General features: G+C 40.7%; 1 protein-coding gene across 1 annotated transcript in view; it reads left to right on the top strand.

Moving 5' to 3' along the window:
* The window catches only part of LOC145439972 (titin-like), a 515,551-nt gene that overhangs the window by 120,683 nt on the left and 373,943 nt on the right, over positions 1-20,925 (top strand). The window lies entirely within an intron of this gene.

The following is a 20,925-nucleotide window of genomic DNA, read 5'->3' as shown; positions in this document are numbered from 1 at the left end:
ATGATAACGCTACGATAGGAGCAAAATCCAATGATGTAAAACCCAAATGAATATACCATAACAATAATAACGACCGCCGGCTCGGAGATTTCAGTCCAAAAGCGAGCACCGCAAATAGGGTCATCTCGTCACAGCAACTAAGGTCTAATAGGGTCAAACAATTTTTGTTAATGCTACTCAATGGAAGCAGAATCATTTCATATATTATACCTTTACTCAATAAAGAGTATACAAGTTGCGGATTGCTACGAGAGGTCGATTAGTGTTATAGGCTACTCAATCGACGGTGACAAATCTCGCAACATGCGAAGCTGTCAGGAATAGACACAAGGTGAACCCTTATACAATGTCTTACCGTGATAGGCCGGCGCTATTTAGTACTATCATTACTACGTTTTCACTCTAAGACATTTCAAATCTACCAAATACCTGCTGGCAGCTTGGAAAACATTTAAAAGAAGACTTTTGCAGCATAGAAGAAGTATGAAATGTGAAACAGAACCACTCCAGCACTCGTATCAGTGTTTAAAGCGGAGGAGATCAGTAGCCATGCATGTACTTTTACGTTTTTCGGAGTACTCACGTGGTTTTTATTTACTAGGAACACTTACTAAAGTAAAGCCCTTGAGTTCAGATCTAGAATTTGACCAACTGATAGGACATCAGCATTCAACAGTTCTGCCTTGACCCGATGCTGTATGCCCGGGTTCAGTTCTGCCCAATATACCAGCTTAGTTTTATGATAGATTTGGCTTCCAAACGAACCCGAATATGGATTATTGTCACATTTATGAAACGGGTCGGGTCGTCTAGTGACTATATAGACCAGTGCTTCCAAAACTTTTTCGAGCTACCGCCCCCTGGACAACGAATAAAGTGCCAGCGCCCCCGACACCCCTTCGCCACGCCTAAATCATAAAACGAAAGTAGTTCTGCGTCTATTGCTGCTAATAATGATACCGATGAAGCTGGTGTATTCTTATTATCTTCATACTTATCATATTGGATTTGACTTTTGATAAGAACAATCTCATTCTAAAATTTCCAGTCTCTACGTTCCGTACCGTCAAGTCGGTTTCAGCTGAGAGTCAGAAACCTTGTCACGACACTAAAACACGTTCTATTAAATATGAGCGGAGAAGGGCAAAGACGAAAAGTCCACCCAACTCAAATGAGAGTGTTTCTATTTGATTTAATTGTAAATCCAGAACGAATGATTGGAGATATATAACTTTGGGTTGTTCTACGCTACAATGTAATCAGCTCCTCAGTCATTTTGCGCTCGGGAACTTCACGGAATGGATTGATTATCCAGCGAGAAATTACTAATTGGAATATATCCTGGAATCATTTCACCATATCCTCGTGCAATTTTCAATGATGATTGATTTATGTTTTACTATCAAAATCGGGTATTCGAGCTGGATCGGTAGATTAGCAAGCTTAAGAATTGGAACAGTTCATGCGTCATAAAATTTCGATGAAATATCACGGCCTTATCACTGAATCCGGACAGCGCCATTTTCACCTTTATCAGGTTTCATCATTACTGCGAGCGGATATATTCTACTCATAAGTCTTGGAAAATAAGCCAGTCAAGTAGAAGCAATATCGTTTATCGTAACCAGAACACCGTGTCGAAGGCCACGGTCGCAGCACCACTGCGGAAAATCTACGATCGTTTGAAACAGAGAATAAAATCACGCAAGGCAGTTTCTCGTAGGGATGGTGTGAACGCGAGGTTCACGTTCGCGTTCTGTGTGTGAACCTTTTTTATATTACAATTTTCACGTCATTATAACATCTTTGGCTAGAATTTCCTGCATTTTAACTGCGAGTCACTCTATGCATGGCGCTGGCAGCATAAAAAATCAACACTAAACTAGCATGCACCTTGACAATCTCAAAAATGTTAATCGCTTTGTTACAATATCCAGCTTTCCGTTTGTGAATATTTAGTCTCTCTGCTGTGAACCTGACCCCCAATCACACAAATCAAGATCGAAATATGCTACCTGTATAGATATAGTCGGCGAATGATGCTTATTCAACCTGTAAATGAAATTGATATCGTTGTCTTATGTAGAAAATCTAGTAAGCGTACGGGGTCCACCTCGATTTCTTATGCTTACTGTATCATAAAAACTAAATCCGTGCGATTGGAGTGCTGGCTACTGCTGTATAACTTGTTAGTGGGGTAATATCGGTAGCAAGTAGACACCCGTTTTACACTCTGCTCAATATCAACGCAGCAAAACTTGGACGCCGAATACATTGTCCGGTCTCGCCTACACTGTAAACGAAAATGGTATGTTTTCGCAATTCACACCCTGGCGGAGGGTGTGTTTTTAGTCATCACACCTTACAGGTACTAAATTGTTCATTTACACCTAAGCTAGTGGGTGTGAATAATCCAAATACACCCCTATACACCCATACCATAAAATACACAGCTCAAGCATTGGCACTTGGGGTAAATTGTTAGTGATTACACCTTTTGTCAGACAAATATGAAGTTTGGGATTCAATCCGCGCTAGGCGCTTCCTCAAATCTTGACTGTTGAAGTTTTTAATCTGTGTCGGTCAGAAGCCTGGTTAAACAGGCAGGGGTGCCTTGTTAAAAATTCAGTCGAATCACTGTATTGATCACTGTATGGGCAGTTGAAAACTTCTCTGCTGTGTCTAACTGTAGGTCGTGTAGGACATATTCTCTTTGGGATTGAAATATCCACGGAAATGCGTGCTTTTGCCCACTTTATTGTTGTCCAATGTCCATGTCTTTAAGGCTTCTTGGATAGGCTTAGGCTATACACGCTGTTGCATTGTTCAGCTTTTATGGATTTAACCCGGTTTGATCAAGTAAATTCGCCTACGCATATAGCTTCAGTGACCAATAAGTATTCGTTGCATTAGTTTATGGGCTACATCAACATGAATGAATAATATATCATACCATATATCAATATCAATATCATCAATTCACATTTATCGTACACTGCGGTACTCGTGCTTGGGCGAAATTTCACCCTGACTACTTGTGACCGATGTATCTCAACTGTGTGGCAAAAATACGACACATTATGAAGTGCCACGATATTGGTTTATAGTTTATTTCATGCCACGTCAAATGCGCAATTGTACGAATATGTACGAAATATATCGGGCCTATTCCGCACGGTTGCCAGTGAACTCGGCCCTTTGTGAACTCGGCACTTGGTGAAATCGGCGCTTGTATTGTGACGCAACAATGCCGACTGTCGGTGTTTGTCTGTTCAGTATTGCTAATTTGACGGATTGAGGGAATGATTGATATATGCGATGGACATATGCGTTGAGATTGAAGTGGGGCCGCTACCGGTAGCCGATCTTTACAACCAGGTCAGTCGAATAGTGCTAATTAATTCGATGTGAGTGAACAGATTTTAACTAATTTTGTTTGCAGGAAGATGATCTCATTGAGACGTATCTGATTCAGAGGTGGTCAGTAACGAAGTACTTCTACTTTTTCGAAGTACACAAGTAGTTTTTCTCTACTTCTGGTACTTACTCAAGTAGATCTGATTTTCGCCACTTCTACTTCTACTTCGTAATATTTTGTGATCTACTTACTTACTTTTCGCTATTTTCAGTTTGTCAAGTAGAAGTAGTTCAATCTTCCAATCAGGAAGATAGCCTGAGGAATTTCGGGGATGTTTTCAGGGAGTATCAACATTTAATTTTCATAAAAGTTTAATAAAGCTCAGAATTTTCGTCGCGCTTCGCGCGCAGTGCTAGATGCGGAGTGACCAGTAATATTTCACAAAAGTATCGTTGAATTTAATTTAGGTAGAGAGTTGGCGTGGTTCCGTTCACACCACACTGTCGCCCATCGTCCATATCAAATAATTCATCACAGTTTATATGGCTCATCATAACGTTTGAAACTGATGTTTCGCAATCTAGCATTTACTTGTCATATCGTAATCTAGCATGTCCATTGTCCATAATGGCGTGTGCAAATCTGGAAAAGTGGACTCTGATTTTTTTTTAGTTTTAGAGCTGTCTTAGCATACCACCATTGAAACTTTCTGGACTAAAAACATGAAATACATGTTCTGCTTCTAGAAGTAGTATTTATATTTCACTTTCAATTCCCAGTATCATATACTTTGACTTATAATTATTATCAGTTCTTTTGTCTGGATAACATACATGTTGAAGTGTAAAAGCAAGTGTAGTAATACCTTTAATTTCTGGAAATAAAGCTACGCAATATGGCATTTTTACGGTCCACCATATTTTTCATTAACGTTTACTAATCGCGCAAAGTGTTTACACTTTATCCTGTACAACTTCTCCGTATTGCTCTTCGACTAAACTGCGGACGTTATAATATATGGAGTGGCGCCATACCATGCTATTTTCTAAAACGCTCTGTTCGAGAAAACAGAGGATTAGCATCGCATTTCCACATCAACACTATCATTTTCATCCCACGATGCGGACGAATACTTATGATATGGAAAATTGGAGACCTACTGGTATGCATCAATATGAATCAAGCTCGTCACCTATCGCATAGCTCAACTTGCACCTTTTTACAATCCATGTGAACGAATTAGTATGGTTTTCATAACTACTTACTTACTTGAGTACTTTTAAAGTCAGTCAATTCTACTTCTACTTCAAGTAGTTGTAGGTTGCTTATGGAAGAAGTACTTCTACTCGTACTTGAGTAGATTTTTTCATCGCTACTTCTACTTCTACTTTAGTAGATTTCTTGACTACTTTGACCACCTCTGATCTGATTTAACTATTAGCTCCCCCCGGCCTGGTGCACAAGACCTTAGTAGTCGAGCACCATAAAACCCCTTATACATACATTCATCTCATTGAGTCGCCGTTATCCGATGTGTCCGCTGCTCAGGTCAGCTCTGAAATGTCATGCTCGGACGAGTAAACTTATAAAATAATGGACAGTGTATTGCAAAGAGGATGCGATATGCTTTTTGACGGCCAAAGTCATTCTTACACTAGGAAGAAAAAAAACAAAAATGACTCAATTCTTTGGAGATGCCAGAGTCGCGCAAAATATCTATTTTTTATTTATTAGTTTATTAGTTATAAGTTCAACTGTTAGGTTTATTAGAGATTTTATAAGTTCAATACAACACAATACTGATTTTGTATTAGCTGATTTGATTACTTATAGGAAGGTGTGATTTTGTCACAGGTAGCTGGTCAGGAGCAGGTTGAAGGGTGACATTAGGGAAACATCCTGCTAAGAAAATATAGTTGAAGGGCGATATTTAATTTATAATATCCGTTTCTTCGAAGGCAAAAAATAATTATTTTTGCCTTTGTAAGTTTCGATGTGTTCACAGGAAACATTGATTGATGTCACGGGGAACACTGTATTGTCATAAACGTAAAACAATAGAGATCGCAGAGCATCTATGGTCAAACGAAGTGCCGAGTTCATCAAGTGCCGAGTTCACCAAGTGCGGAGTTCAATGGCAACCTTCCGCACGGCATTAGTGTAAAACCACAGTATAATGCAGGTTAAGGGTATTTAGAGCTGGGAATACTGGAAGGAGTTAAATTTCAGCCACAAACTTACGTGAGTAGTACGCATTATGGGCGTAGCAAGAATTCAAACTAGAATGGGGCACGAGTTTACGTCACGGAACAATCATTGAATCGGGAGAAATGAGGCCTAAATTGGGACAAAGTTTCCTGGTTATTTTCACATCTATATTGCTGTGTTATTCACTATTTGGTAGCTTTATGAATTGCACAGTAAGCCTAACCGGCAATTCGCATACAGCTTTCGGATCGTATCGATGGTTCGATCTAGTACTTCAAGACTTTTTTAAGATTAATTGAGAAGTAATCTGCAGCGTCACAACTATCAATTCCATATTTCCGATAAATAAATTATAGCAGTGGCCGCGAACCTATAGCTCGAGAGCCATATATGGCTGTTTTGGGTATAAGATATGGCTTTTGGACGTATTTCTAATTTTATACTTGATTTTATCGATATTGCAGCAACTTGATGGTAAATTTTCGTAACGGCCTGAATAATTATTCTCGTGGCAGCATAAAGAATAAACACGTATTTGAGAGGTCAAGACAGTGGCGTATCCAGGGTCAAGAGCCTCAAATTTAAGCTGCTGTAGCGCCAGCTATCAATATCCCTCGCGAATTCGATGTACCGGACATCGCCTCTGCACAATCTTGGATTGCACCATAAGTTGGTTGATTAAAGAGAATAGCAGACATGGGGACGCCTCTATGACAATCCAGTTTTCAAATACACATTGTCTTCCTGATCTACGCCGAGAAATGAACTGCCGTGGAAGTGACATTTTAATTACAAATTCAATTTACAAACAACTCTGCGCTATCCCTGTTTTTGATTGGTGCGATAAGCCCGTACCCCGTCGGTTTCTTGGGCCTCAGCTAAGTTTTCGAGGTTTCGGTCTAAAAGCGTCGGCTGTTGACCGGTAGTAGCGATCGTTGGTCTCAAAGTGGGTCCGCGACCGTGTTGTTTTTTCCTTTGATGTGTTGGACATCAGTGGTATATTTGGAAATCGTACAAAGGTGCCGCTGTTGTCGTGCTGACCAAGGCTCCGAAGGTTTCGTGAATGCGTAGGTGAGTGGCTTGTGGTCAGTAAAAGCTGTGAAAGGGTGTCCCTCTAGGAAATATCATAAATGCCTGACGCACAAATGTAGCGCCAAAAGTTCTCGGTCGAAAGCACTGTATTTTGTCTCCGGCTTACGAAACTGCCGACTGAAAAAGGCAAGGGGAAACCATTCCCCGTCGACCAGTTGTTCTAGGACTCCCCCAACTGCCGTTTGTGAAGCGTCGACAATGAGGGCGGTTTTAGCGTCGCATCTTGGATGGTGCAACATAGTTGCGTTGGCTGACGCTTCCTTCGCTGCATTGAAAGCTTTTTCTAGCTCGGGGCCCCAGACTAAGTTTCGTGGCTTGCCGGCCAGCGCACGATAAAGGGGTCTCATGATGTCTGCAATTGTAGGGATGAATCTGTGATATAAATTAATCATCACATTAAACTCTTGCAGAGCCTTGAGGGTTTTGGGCGGCGGAAGTTGCGTGATTGCGTCTACTTTGGTGGGCAAGGGTTCGATTCCTCGGTGGTCCACGATGTGACCCAAGAACTAAACTTGTCCTTCCCAAATTCGCATTTCTCCTTGTTGAAAACTATGCCGTGATCGCACAGTCTCCGAAAGAGAGTGCGAAGGTGCTCGAGATGCGTCTCGAAGTTCGGACTACCTACCAAGATGTCATCAAGATAAACGTAATCGAATGGCAAATCTTGGCAGACGGTGTCCATTAGTCGTTGAAACGTCTGGGCAGAGTTCTTAAGACCAAATGGCATGCGAAGGAACCCGAATAGTCCAAAAGGTGTGATAACCGCGGTTTTGGGAATGTCAGCGGGTGCTACCGGGACTTGATGGTATACTCTGACGAGGGTCACTTTCGAAAATATGCGACTCCCCGCTAAGCGAGCGGTGAAGTCGTGAATATGCGGAATTGAGTAACGTTCTGGTGTTGTTGCAGCGTTCAGACGCCGATAGTCCCCGCAGGGTCGCCAGCCCCCGGATGACTTGAGAGCCATGTGTAAAGGTGACGACCAAGGACTGGATGATCTCCGGACAATTCCCAAACTTATCATTCGTTGGAACTCCGCTTTGGCAATAGCTAATCTGTCTGGTGGAAGACGTCTTGCCCGTGCGTGCACTGGTTGTCCTGAAGTCACTATGTGGTGTTCCACTCCTTGTCTCGTTGTCGACGAAGAGAACTTGGGGATTGACAGTTGGGGGTGCGTGGCAAGGAGCTTGTCATACGGAGAAGCTATCGTGTTCAGCTGTGGTGCAGGCTGAGCGTACCTGCTCACTGGGTAGGTTTTGCGCTGATTTGGGTTAAGCAGCTGCTTGTGCATGTCGATCAGCAAATGAGCGCGCTGGAAGTCTGCTCCGATGAGTGGTCGGGAGACGTCGGCCAGGATAAACTTCCACGTGAATGTCCCCGCGGGGATGTTGAGCGTCACGTTTCTGTGACCGTATGTGGTTATTATGCTGCCGTTAGCCGCTTGTAACGGAGCGCGTTTCTCGTTGAATCGGCGTTCGTAATTTGTTGGCGGTAGTGCACTAACTTCCGCGCCGGTGACGATGAGGAAATTTTTCCGGGAGTTAGCTGCGGAAATTGACAGATTTGAGAGGCTGGTGCGGAGCAGTGAAACCACGTTTGATCGTAGTGCAACAGCGCTTGATGTTTTAAAGTGGTTAGTTGATGCAAAGCTTCTTGATTCCACATCATATTTATGCTCGTGTCTAAAACTTTATCTGACCATAGGTGTTTTAATTCCGAGCTGTGAGAGGAGCTGCTCAAAGGAAAGCTCAAACTGATTAAGTCTTATTTACGTTCTACCATGAATGATGATCTGCTATCAGCTCTATCCATTCTGTCTATAGAAAGAGACTACGTTCAAAAACTCGAATTTGAGGATATTATCGCTGATTTTGCTTCGGCGAAAGCCCGAAAAGTTAAGATTTGAGGCTGCTATTGATTTTCTATTTGCACAGTACATTCGTTCGCTATTTCTTTTTTATTATTTTCGGCCTTATTAACGTTGAGACGGTAAGGATGAGACGCGGCATATTATTTGTAATTAATTTTATTGACAAGATTGCTTGAACATGCATCTATGTCGAAATCTTTTGCGGTCTACTTAGGGCGGCGGCATTTTAGGCGAGAGCCAGGGGCGGCAGCACATGCTGCTACGCCAGTGTATAGGTTAGCTCGGCCATCGCGGTCAATAATAACTCTGCGAAAACACTACCCGGAAAGGTAGACGCAATTCTGAAATTCCCGCAGCCCACAACTGTTAAGAGTTCAGTAGTTTACAAGGATGATCAACTTTTATCATAGGTTCATACCTGAGGCAGCGACAATCATGATGCCGTAGCTGCGTAGCATTCTTCAGTAAACACCTCAAACCACAAGAGATCAAGCACAGTTCTTTCGATTTTGAATTATTGGGTCTGCATCTTGCCATTGGCCATTTCCGGTATTTTCTTGAGGATTGGTAAAGGAAAATTGTGACACCTTCAATGATTATTGATATTATTGATGCGTGTAAATATTCCAAATCAATATTGTAAACGCCGAATGGCCCTAAGGTGTCGCTATAGCTCCTTCACACTCCCGCCAAGCAAAGAAGTGGACTCGGTGTCATCGTTACACCATAGCGGTAACTAGGTCTGTTTAGTGCACGTGCGTTAGTGTCAGAGTCGTTTTGGCATGAGTTTGGTTATTAGAATAGGATTATAGCAGAGGTCTCAAACTCAAGTCTGCTCGCGGGCCATTTCCCAGTTTTTGATGACGCCGCGGGCCGCAGCACCAATCTTCGGGATATTCAATGTATACTTTCAAAGTAGGCCTTGTTTGACGGGACCTTGCACACAGGCATTCCACAAACATCGTGGCAATGTAATTTACTATTGCATTATTCACTCTTGACACGAAAAAAAATATTTTCAAACATTTCAATAAAATTGATTTTGTGCCGGGCATAATTTTTTTCAATTAATGAGTTATAGACATCATACGAGAGCATGCCTCATGATGACATCGTAAAACTGTCGGGTTATAATATTGCAGCTAGTGGACATTTAACCTGCCACAATTCTATGTAAAATATTTTAAAATCTACTGAAGATTGATCTGATATCACAGCATTTGAGCAATGTAGCCTGATCCTCGTTTTGATACAGTCGTGATAAGTATCGGCTGTTGTTACTGTCATTGGAAAGATCAAACTAAATCAGTGTTGGATTTTGCCGTCGATTAATATTGGAATATATCAATAACCACTAACAACTTAAATATAATCAATATTTAGCCATAGTAATAGCATTGCTTCTTAACCTTTTTAGCGATCGTACCCCTTGTGCTTCCGATAACATTTCTCGTAGCCCCTGTCCATTTACACCACAGTTTCTGATGGTACCTATATTAAAATCAGAAAGCCCATTCAAATGAAATCGCGCATAGCGCGAGGACTATTTTATAGTTGAATCAATTGGCCAAGAAAATATTCCACAGCATATATGGCTAATTCCACAATGCATCTCGTACACCCGGATGTGGTGCCTCGTACCCCGATGGAGTCTACGGACCCTGGTTAAGAACCCATGGAATTTTAATGTCCAATCGGCGAAGAATTCATTGGTGTTACGGCTGTAGAGCGTACTACTTTCTTACTCGCCAACGATAATAACATGGATAAAGAGAACAAACACCAACTAGCATATATTCAGCTATACGTCACGGGGGTCACAGAATACCAATGGCTGCCATACTGACCTGATTAGATAGCTATATACCCCACGCAACGTTAGCTACTTCCTTTTTATATATATTACTATTCCCCATGACAGTATCATAGATTGTTGCGTCCGTAAGATTACCAACCAAGTCACCGTTCCGAATCGCAAGTCCTTCTCTGATTTTGACGTTTGACCCGACTCAACTCGAGTCATTTTAATTTAATCACCCAGTCAATCCGAAATCGAGTAACGAAAAGGTCGCATCGAACAAAATCACAATTTCCAGTCACGAATCATCAACGGGTCATGTCTTATCATTATAAAACTAGAAATGAGACGTGTAATAGTCGATCTTCCACAGCATGGTAGCTTTTAAATGTGATGTGATAGTGAAGTTTGTTGAGATTTCGGTTATTTTATAGTAGTTTTAGCGTGAACTTTAAGTTCACATATCTAAAAAAGATATACGGCACTTGAATATATTGGTGAATACTTGAAATTACAAAATGCCGTCGCGGGCCACACAAAATGGTCTTGCGGGCCACGTGTTTGAGACCTCTGAATTATAGTTTGGTTATTGCATTGTTAAAATAGGATTAGTTGGGTATTTCAATGACAATTGCCTTCCTGTTTTAATATCTTGTTACAGTCAAAGTAAATCTATAAATATATTAAACTAAGAAACCCGGAGGACACATTGTCCAGTAAGATAGCTTTGTATTTGATTATATAATGAATAATGATGTATGTACCTACAAATTCTCATTGTATTTCATTTTAATAGAATACACGCACCAACAAAGCGAGGCTTTTTCTCTGTGCCGAAAGGGGAATTTTAGAAGCCAAATATTACGAACCACCCTGTGGCGCGATCTGCGGGTTTCATCGCAAATGTGGCGAAGTAGTCAAGCTTTTCCTTATGACTCTAAATGTAAGTATACAAGCTAACCTTGGTGGCCGCATTAGAAATAGGAATGGGACATTTTATATTTTTGTCCTTGATGGTTTTGCGGTCTCAATCCAAACACCCAATTTGGGGGGGAGCTCGAACGGAGCCCAAAATTATTTCGTAAATTAAGGAAATTATAGATTTTTTAAAATTATTTATGCAACTTGAAAAAAAAATTTAATGTTGACTAATATCGGAGTTATCGGGCACTCTCACAAACCCCCCACCCCCCTCCCCTCACCCCCACAAAAAAACACGCCTGATTTATACAAATGGGAACTTCGGCGTCTGCCATTACCGCGCCACGACGCATCAATACATATAGAGTTTTAGGCCATGCAACATGCGACTCCCAAGAAGTGTGCCAGAACGATCGTAGGCGAGAAAACCTGGGCCGAAAAAGACTGCCTTTTTGCTCACCGAAAACTTCGATAGATATAGATAGGCCTATATGTTTAATCGTCCATAGGCGCCCAAATGGCTAGCACCGATTGTTCCTGTCCTGGCAATCTGAACCCCAGAAGACAAATGCCTACCCGCAAGGCAAATTTAATTGCCAGTGAAGAAATACCAATTTGAAATCGTGTGCGTCTTTTTTAGTACCTTTGGGCTATTTCAATATCTTTTGGCATAGCAGACAGGAGGTCACGATACAACATCATGTAATGAAGATATGCCCGAATATGTTTAATTATCATTTACGGGCCCTACAGTTTCCAAGACACCTCATTCAGCTCTACCGGGTAATCTGATAACGTGAGCAGGGAGGATAAAAAATTGATAGCAACATATATGCAATTCACGACCATATTGACCGATTCAATCATGAATTGATGGATCTCGCGCTACGTACGTTTAGGCGAAGCAACGCAACTCACTAAACGGCACAATAAATGTCGGTGATAAGTCGCGGCAAACACGACTAACCTGATGGATGGTCTGGGGAGCTAATCCCCCCAGGAGTTTTGTTTATCACCAGATTGGGGCCGCAAGACCAACATTGGGGGGGGGGCTGACGAAGTGCTGTTACGGGCCTGTACACACAATATGTGCTTACTGCTTATGCATATGAAGCTGGACAAGGACGGTTCAGAAATATAGCCTTGTAAGGCTTTCTAAGTCTTGCAACATCCGTCCATGCCACCCGGAGATACAATAAATTAAACAACTTCTTCGCAAGTGTTTTCCAATGCAATTGTGCAAATGGAAAACTACAGATAAGTTTTAAGGCCTGAAGGCATGTCTTGTCTACCTACTGAACGATGCAAGACAGCTAGCTCATTGCTAAGTTTAAGACATTCAGGTCAGTTCACCAAACATTTTTCAGCACAAAATAGTACGTGGACACTGAACATATGACCATGCGATATGGTATTTTTTCAATCATGACTATATTTCATTGCACGTTTTGACAATGCTGGGATATATCATTTCCACAAACGGTGTAGCTTTACTACCTGTTTTGCCCGGTGAGATTCGACCAATCGAGGTTTCAAGGCTTCCACAGTGGAAATATTATATCGAAACTCTAATTCTCGGAAGTACCCGAAAGAATTATTTCTCTCTGCTGACTTCAATCATCAGAATTAATACTGGATACAGGTCCGAGTACTCGAATTGTTGTTTTCATCCCTAGTTAGGATTGCAATAGGTTTAGTTTGGATGTTATAAAGTTACACGTTCATATTGTGGATTCTCAGATGTCGGACAACCGTTCAAACCACCACAAGATTTGTGATACAATGAATAGATAAGAATAATCGATATAATAATCAAACACCTACTATATTGGGCTATAGCATAGTTACGGTGTTGGACCTCACCTATATTGGTGGCTGGAGCACAGCTTTATCTATTTCTGGACGCGATGGGGTATGGATAATTCGCAAATGAGAATCCAGAATTTATTTGGTGTTATGTACAATTCTATGTTGAAATTCTGTAATGACTGACATGTGTTTAAAGTTTGCATGGAAATTCAATATTATTCGAATTTCAATGTTCAAGTCTAAATCCAAATCCAGCTTCAAATTAGTCGTATATCCACCTCCAAACCCATGCTCATCCTGGTATGGACAGTTGGACACCCGATAACGGCATATTATACGAGTGATGATGCTAAGTACAATCGATTAAATTAAAGAAGTGCACAAATCCGATTACTATTCAGAGTAGAAAACCAGTTCGACAGCAGAAATATTAATTAAATATCATGTTTTGTGAGAAGACCAAGTGAACGTGCAAAATAATACTACCAATAGCGTCTCGAGCGGATAAACGAGATTTCTGAAAATGATGAGTAGAGAAGCGAGTTCTGTGGTATGTCAGACCAGGGGGCGATGCCAATTGCATTCTCACGTATTCATGTTTATTAATATCGTCATCACGTTGGTATAAGTCCCATTTTCTGAATGTCATTATGCCCAATTTTGACCAACGTTCTTCTCTCGCCTGTATATAGGAATCCTTATCAAAATTATTGAGCGACAGTGAGCTCTTTTGTAGCTAACAAACAAACTGCTATCCCACATTACGCTATAAAGAGTGATCCCGGTCTGACGAGCGATATGCGATATGATGTATATCCTTATATGCATTTGCATATGCATAAATTAATGTAATACTGCATATGTCTATTGCGAATGTTGCATATGTGTACGTTTATGTTGTATATGTTTAGATGCGTGTGCATATGTTGATGTAATCTGGCATATGTTTATTGCATATGTGTACGTTTATGTTGCATATGTTGTATATGTTTATATGCTTGCGCATATGTTGATGTAATATTGAGCTGTGTAGTGAACCATGGACTAAAAGCAGCAAACTAGTTTCCCTTTCTCCATGCTTTAAGTAAACCAAGAAAACGGTCGGAGATAATGAATTACGCACGCCAGAAGCGATGACCAGACCAAATCATAATGTAGCAGTTCTAGCTGCGCCGTCTGATATGCCTGGTATCGACTTTAAATCGTCGGGCGATTTTGTAATTTGTTGATCGTTTCCAAAAAATATAATTACCATTTCTAGGACAACTCAGACAGGTGCCGTGCGAATTCGAAACAAATCAAATCAATGTTTATGTACGATGGAAACCGGTATGACATTATAGAAATAGAAATTGACTGGTATTTTTTAAGTAGACGCTTGTTACGGAACACGTCGAGTGTGACTGTGTTTCGGCTTATACCATCACGACGTTGAGTTTCCCACGGTAACAACGCGTAGAATTTCGACCACAAATACCAACGCTACGAAATATCAGATGGATAATTAGTTTATTCGATGTTTCAACAACCAAAAATTATAATTTGAACATATTTAATGGACATGCACCTGATACGCAATCTGGTAATCTGTTCGTAGACTTGCTCTTCATCCGTCAATTCCGACATTGACAGAACAAATCTTATCAACAGAGTCGCATATTGATCTAATTCTTTTGAAAACTTGAGCGCCCATAATCTTGTGGCTTCTCTTATTTATGAAAAAAAAATTAACCACCTTCCCTTTCAATTGCCTTCATGACAAACTTTACTATTTTGCTTTGTATTCCTGGTGCTTCGACTACACTTAGTCCATATTCGTTCGATTTATAGCCCTTTTAGGGCTCGATCCATTTGAGATTTCATGACATTATCTCTACAACAGCTTAATTTGTTCCAAAAAAAATCTATTCGTCCTAAGATCAAACTCTGTGATTGCTTTTGCAAGTTTCAAACCCCTTGTGTTCGGTGCCATAGCTAACAATTAAGTGGCACCATGGTTGTTATGGTATGGCTTAATCATGAAAAATGTGCCGACCCCTGTTTTATGCAATCGGTTAGATGACACACTTATAGCTTTGTCTGCGAACCCTCTAAAGCAGTGGTTCTCAACCGGAGGTCCGCGAAGCATTTTCAGGAGTTCGCCAAACCTTCAAATTTGATAACCTAATTTTTATTTTTTCAGTAAGGGAACTCACGGAGCAGTTTCATTTCATAACTCGCATATAAACAGAATGGCCTGAGATGAAATATTCTACTGTGCAAACTCCTTTTAATTGCCACATTGCCAATAACCTATAGATACGTTTAGAGATGTTTTTTGGGGTTAAGAAAAAATTCTTTACAAGCATCCATTTTCTTATGTGATATAAATAACTCCTATTTTAGAATAACTTTAGAAGGAGCTCTTAGATAGAAATGACTACGCGGGACGTTATATGTCCACTAAAATATGTTTCCCAATATTGGTGTCATATATGTTGCAATCATACCTAACAGTAAAGGTGTCGTCGGAAGCGCTGCGCGTTATTATTACATTCACCACCACTTACCTTTGTGGAAATGGATTTTCGGCACTCGCCTTTTATATTCTCTGCTTTACTTTTCATGCAATGTGCACACCTCTTCTCTACATCGCCTAGGCCCAGCCTGGGCCGCCCAGGTGGGTGTATGATTTCAAAGACTACTCCTAGTCGTTTCGAATCCTGCCTCTCTTTTCATTGTATCGCAGTTTTGTGGTGTTTTGAATTGATGAAAATATTAATAAACTGATACTGATACTATGTCAAATGGACGGCGTGGATTTTCAAGACACGATCGCGTATTTCAAGACAATTTAGCTACGGATTTCGCTTTGAAATGAATAAAAGTCTTCCCAATTTCTACATAAATGGTAGGCTGCAATGTTATTTTCCAGCCATGACGCCACGAATCTGTAATTGTGACATCACAGTAGATTGCCATTCACAATTAAAAATATAGGGTACATATGGCTTCTTCGACGAAATGGGCTGCCGACCACTGTCATAAACAGACCAAAAATATCTTTAACCTGGGCTACATCGTTACGCAGCATTTTTACGTTCGGCGGTCATCCTCGTCAGAGCACCCATTCCGTACCAATAACACTCGTCTACAAACTTCAACTTTTTTTCAGGTTTGGATTTTGACAACTGCTTTTGGCTAATTTTGGGGCGCTGAATCCGAAAATGACCTCAGATATTCTCGATCACATCACGTTTTTTAGATATGAAATATCCGTACCCCCCCCCCCCCCCCATCTATTGTCAAAACAAGGAATTCTGATGCAATAGACACTGTTTTACCTGCCATAATACAGCTGTAATTGGCGAACAAGCATTCGATATCATATCCACACAAATTTGCGTTGTCTTTATTGAAATTTCATGCCTTGGAATGAAAAAATATGTATGCAAAAGTGCAGCTCTCAAAGCTGGTACAAGCGTGAAATTTTATCGCAAACGAGAAGAACTGCTTCCATATTTTGCTTCCCATCATGGTTTCGTTTATTGCACCAATATAGAAGGGCTTCTACTAGAAATGAGATTACCACAGTATATGATGCAGACAAATGGAGACTTTTATTGATAGCTCCAAACGAAGTTTGAAGTGAGTTCTACTATACAAAAGTAACGGGTACGGTGCTATTCCGGTAGGACATTCGATCACAATGAAAGAAGAGTATCAGAACATCAAAACCGTTCTTGAAAAGTTAAAGTGCCATGGCTGATAAAAAAAAATTTTCCTCAATCTTGCTGGCTAGGTTATTAAATCGTTAGGTTGCCTTAAAAATCGACGCACACCAAATTTGAATTAATTTATTCCAACCGGTAATCGCGGATTTCGTACAGTTTGGAAATTTTGAATTTACCCAAAAATGCAAAAAAAAAATCAAATTTTTCTGTCAACCCCATGAAATGGTTGCGCCGTCTTCGAAAACGATGCAAAACAAATTTGACGCAATCCCAACCCGTAGAAGCGGAGTTATTTGAGTTTTTCGATGGTAATTTTTGAATTATCCACCGATCAAGGATGGTGGCCCATCTGTGTAGATTTAAAAATGGTGAACTTCTCGCCGCGGCAACAACGTGGCTACACCAAATACCCATGTTTCCTATGCCACTGGAACAGCAGGGTCAAGTATCAGTACTGGAACAAGGAAGAGTGGCCTCCAACGCTCACCTTGACACCTGAAAACAAAAATATCATTCGCGATCAGTTAGTTGATATCGAAAAGATCCTCTTGCCTCCTCAAACAATATGTAAAAGCTTTGGATCATGAAGGAGAGTGTTTTAAGGATACATGTTATGCTTTTCCTGGTCTCACTGAAGAGAAAAAAAGAGCTGGGATTTTCAATGGACCACAAATCAGGCAGTCGTTAAAGGTTGAAAATTTTGCATAATCAACGTTGCCATTCGAGGCTAGAGCTTGGAATGCTTTCGGTGCTGATTTTTGCGAAACGGAAAAGTACACAATTATAAAGATCTCATAACGGAGCCACTGCGTAGTTTTGAAGATTTGGGATGAAAATGAGCATCAAAGTTCACTATTTGAAGAGCCATGCGGATAAGTTTCCAGAAAATCGTGGGAAATTTAGTGAAGAACAGGGTGAACGTTTCCACCAGGATATTTAAATTATGGAAGCCCGTTATCAAGGTCGGTGGGATTTATAGATTCATTTATTTGACACACCAGTGAAAATCCGGCATGGACAAGGACGACGACCGCAAGGCCTTAGTGCACGGTGGCCACTTGTACCTGGATTGTTTAATGATGGCCGACTATTGCCGGAGTTTGAAAAGAGAAATTGCAGATGCTGCTGGTAAAAGAAAGTCCTTGAAAAGAGCAGTTTTAAGCTAATAAGTGAAGAGCTCATATTTTATGAAAGATCTTTTTTTGACTGTTTCTGAACTCGCCCTGACCTAGTCGCTTTGAGTCATTCTTTATTCTGGCACTTTGCTATTTCTGTGTATGTCTTCAGAATTTCTACACTCCATTGGAATGTCTATGTGCATTGTGCATATTGTGTGGGCTGTAGGTTATAATTTAAATCATTGATTCTCAACCTGGGTGGGCGGGCCGCGAGAAATTGCCGAAGTCTGCATAAATTGTCACTAAGAATGTGTTTCACAACCATTCTGAGAAGACGATTGTTGAAGATGAAACTTATTTCGTATTCAAAAACGCTTGCAAAATACCAACTCCAGCAGTCGCGCTCAACGGAGTTAGGCTGATTTCTACTTCATTTGAGTAAAATTTTGATATTCTTAGAAGATTTAGAGCAATTCCCACGTGTACGTCATTCATTGCTTCATAGCTTTGGCAGTAACTTAAAGCTCGGTGCGCTGGGTAGCTTGTTAATAGCTGGTGAACTGCACTGCCTAAGACAAACTTAGATGCAATATAGATTGCCCGGTTTCGCTCTCAATTAGGCTACCCTAATTCAACACAATATAATTCAATTCCAAAATAGACAAATTTAGCACGGCAGTAATCACTACCAGCAGTAGGATTAGTCTCAGTGCAACCTACCTTGAAATAAATTGATGTGCTGTTCAATGGCTTTGTTGCTTTCAAACAAGTTTGGGGGAAATTTGTCAGAAATGTGAATGGCTCAATAGCTGGAATGCGGATTCAACCTTGCCGTAAGATATACCATATGTATACTATTAGATGATGTGCTCTTTTTGACATGTTTGCTAAAAAGCTAGATTATTGCCGGTAAAATAGTGTTGATTGCATCACAGTTCCTTGTTGTGACAACACAGGTAGGGGGGGGGGGGGCAAAAATTGATTTTTCTTCTTCTTAAATTATGGACATTTCATATCTCAACGTGATGTGATAAAGAATATCTGAGGACATTTTCGGATTCAGCGCCCCAAAATTAGCTGAAATGAACTGTCAAACCCCAAACCTGCAATTTTGTGTATATACCAGTGTAATCTATATCTACTTGCGATAACTGTCGAACGAAAGACGACTTCGAAGGTTCCAGCCACTCCATATCGTATACGTCAGCTATATTGCGTGTAAATCATCCGTAGGCTTATACTACACGTTTTTCGAAAGTATTTACTTAATTATGGCATAAATATGCAACGTTTGAAAAACAACAATTTTTTTCAAAAAGGCATTTGTTTTTAACAAAGTATTTTAAAATATCCGAGGGATATTACTGCATTGATGTCATCGATTGCGAATACAGCAAAACACGACGCTGTACTCGATTACACGGAGAAGTAATCACGATAATTTACGACTAAGTTTATTTTATTTCTTTAACTTGAGATTTCAATGCACAGTTGCACACTCAATAACGAGGCCTGCATCATGCGTTAGCAAATTACGGATTCCATACGCTCGCTACGTTGCAATATGTCTATTGCGCCAATTTATCGATGATTATATGACTCGGCTCCGTCAATTTCCGTTTTAAGTACGGTCCATTCTGGTATGATACAAGTGGGTGGTTGACGGCTAATTTAAACTTTGAGTGAAGAATGTCGAAATAATTACTGATGCCCGATTCAATAGGCTAGGAGAATAAGACATAAACGAACACGACAATCCGCTATAACATCTAGTTCAGTGGTTCTCAACCTTTTTGTCTTCGCGGACCCCTTTTGGGCCGTCACGGACCCCCGCGGACCCCCGACGTTTTAGGTCGAATTCAGCTCAATATTCGCACAATCATCATCTGTCGTGTGCAAAGTATAAGTGTAGGGCTAGTGATAAACAGCAACAATATGACTTTTCTTCAAAATGACATCCTATTCATGTAGAAATTGGGTTGAATTTTATTATTTCAAAGCGAATTCTGCACCTGCATTTCTTGAAATACGTGGTCGTGCCTTGAAAATCCACACCTTCGATTTGATATGAACGAATGCTGAAAATCCATTTAGATCAGTGGCTCTCAAATTTTTTTTAGACACGCATTTACGGTAGTGAAAAATTTCGCGCCCCCTTACCGTCATAATACAAAATGAAACCAAAATGATAGCAAACCCAATGGATAGTTTGATTGCATGGATGGTTATGCTTGTTGATGAGAGAATTCTTCAATATGAAATTAGGGCTAAACACATAGCAACAACAACGAACTGCAAGTAAATCGCGCGAAGCGCGAAAATATTATTCAGTTGACCACATCTTTGTTCCCTCCTTCAGATTCTTTCACGCCCTCCAAAGGGGATGCGCCCCCCAGTTTGAGAACCACATATTTAGACAAAGAAAGATGGTGACGAATGTAATAAAACGGGTAACGCTTCCGACGACACAATTGGGCATGATCGCACCAATTATGGCACCCAACAGTTTTTTTTATTGAGCATTTAACGTCAAGCCTGTTCATTTCTATCTAGCAGCCAATCTTGAAGTTATTATGGAAAAGTGTTTATGTATATCACTGGAGAAAATGGGTTTTTGCAAACATATCCAAGTGGCAGTGATTGACCTTACTAATGCAACTATTTATTTTTTTACACAATCCCAACAAAACAGCAAAATATTTGTATCAGTAGCAGGGCTTTGGAGCAGCCGTAAATTTAAACTGCTCCAGCTCCGACTCCGGAGCGTTCTTCTATCATACATTAGCTCCGGCTCCAGCTCCGGAGCCGCATTATTACCACTGCTCCGGCTCCAGCTCCGGCTCCGGCTCTGAAATTATCGAATGGGTCTGTCCATATCAGGGGTGGCCAACCCGCGGGGCAAATGTGGCCCGCGAGATGGTTTTGCGTGACCCGCGAAGTAATTTCCTATTATATTATCGAAAATGAATTGCTCAGATTGTGAACTTGCAATGCAATGCCAACCAAAAATTACAATTCTGGCTGCGACACTTGGGATG

Source organism: Botryllus schlosseri, chromosome 5, assembly GCF_051294905.1.
Source record: "Botryllus schlosseri isolate E-star chromosome 5, Bs_hap1, whole genome shotgun sequence".
Classification (NCBI taxonomy): Eukaryota; Metazoa; Chordata; class Ascidiacea; order Stolidobranchia; family Styelidae; genus Botryllus; species Botryllus schlosseri.
Note: the sequence above shows the minus strand (reverse complement) of the source record. Positions and strands in the feature narration are given on the sequence as shown.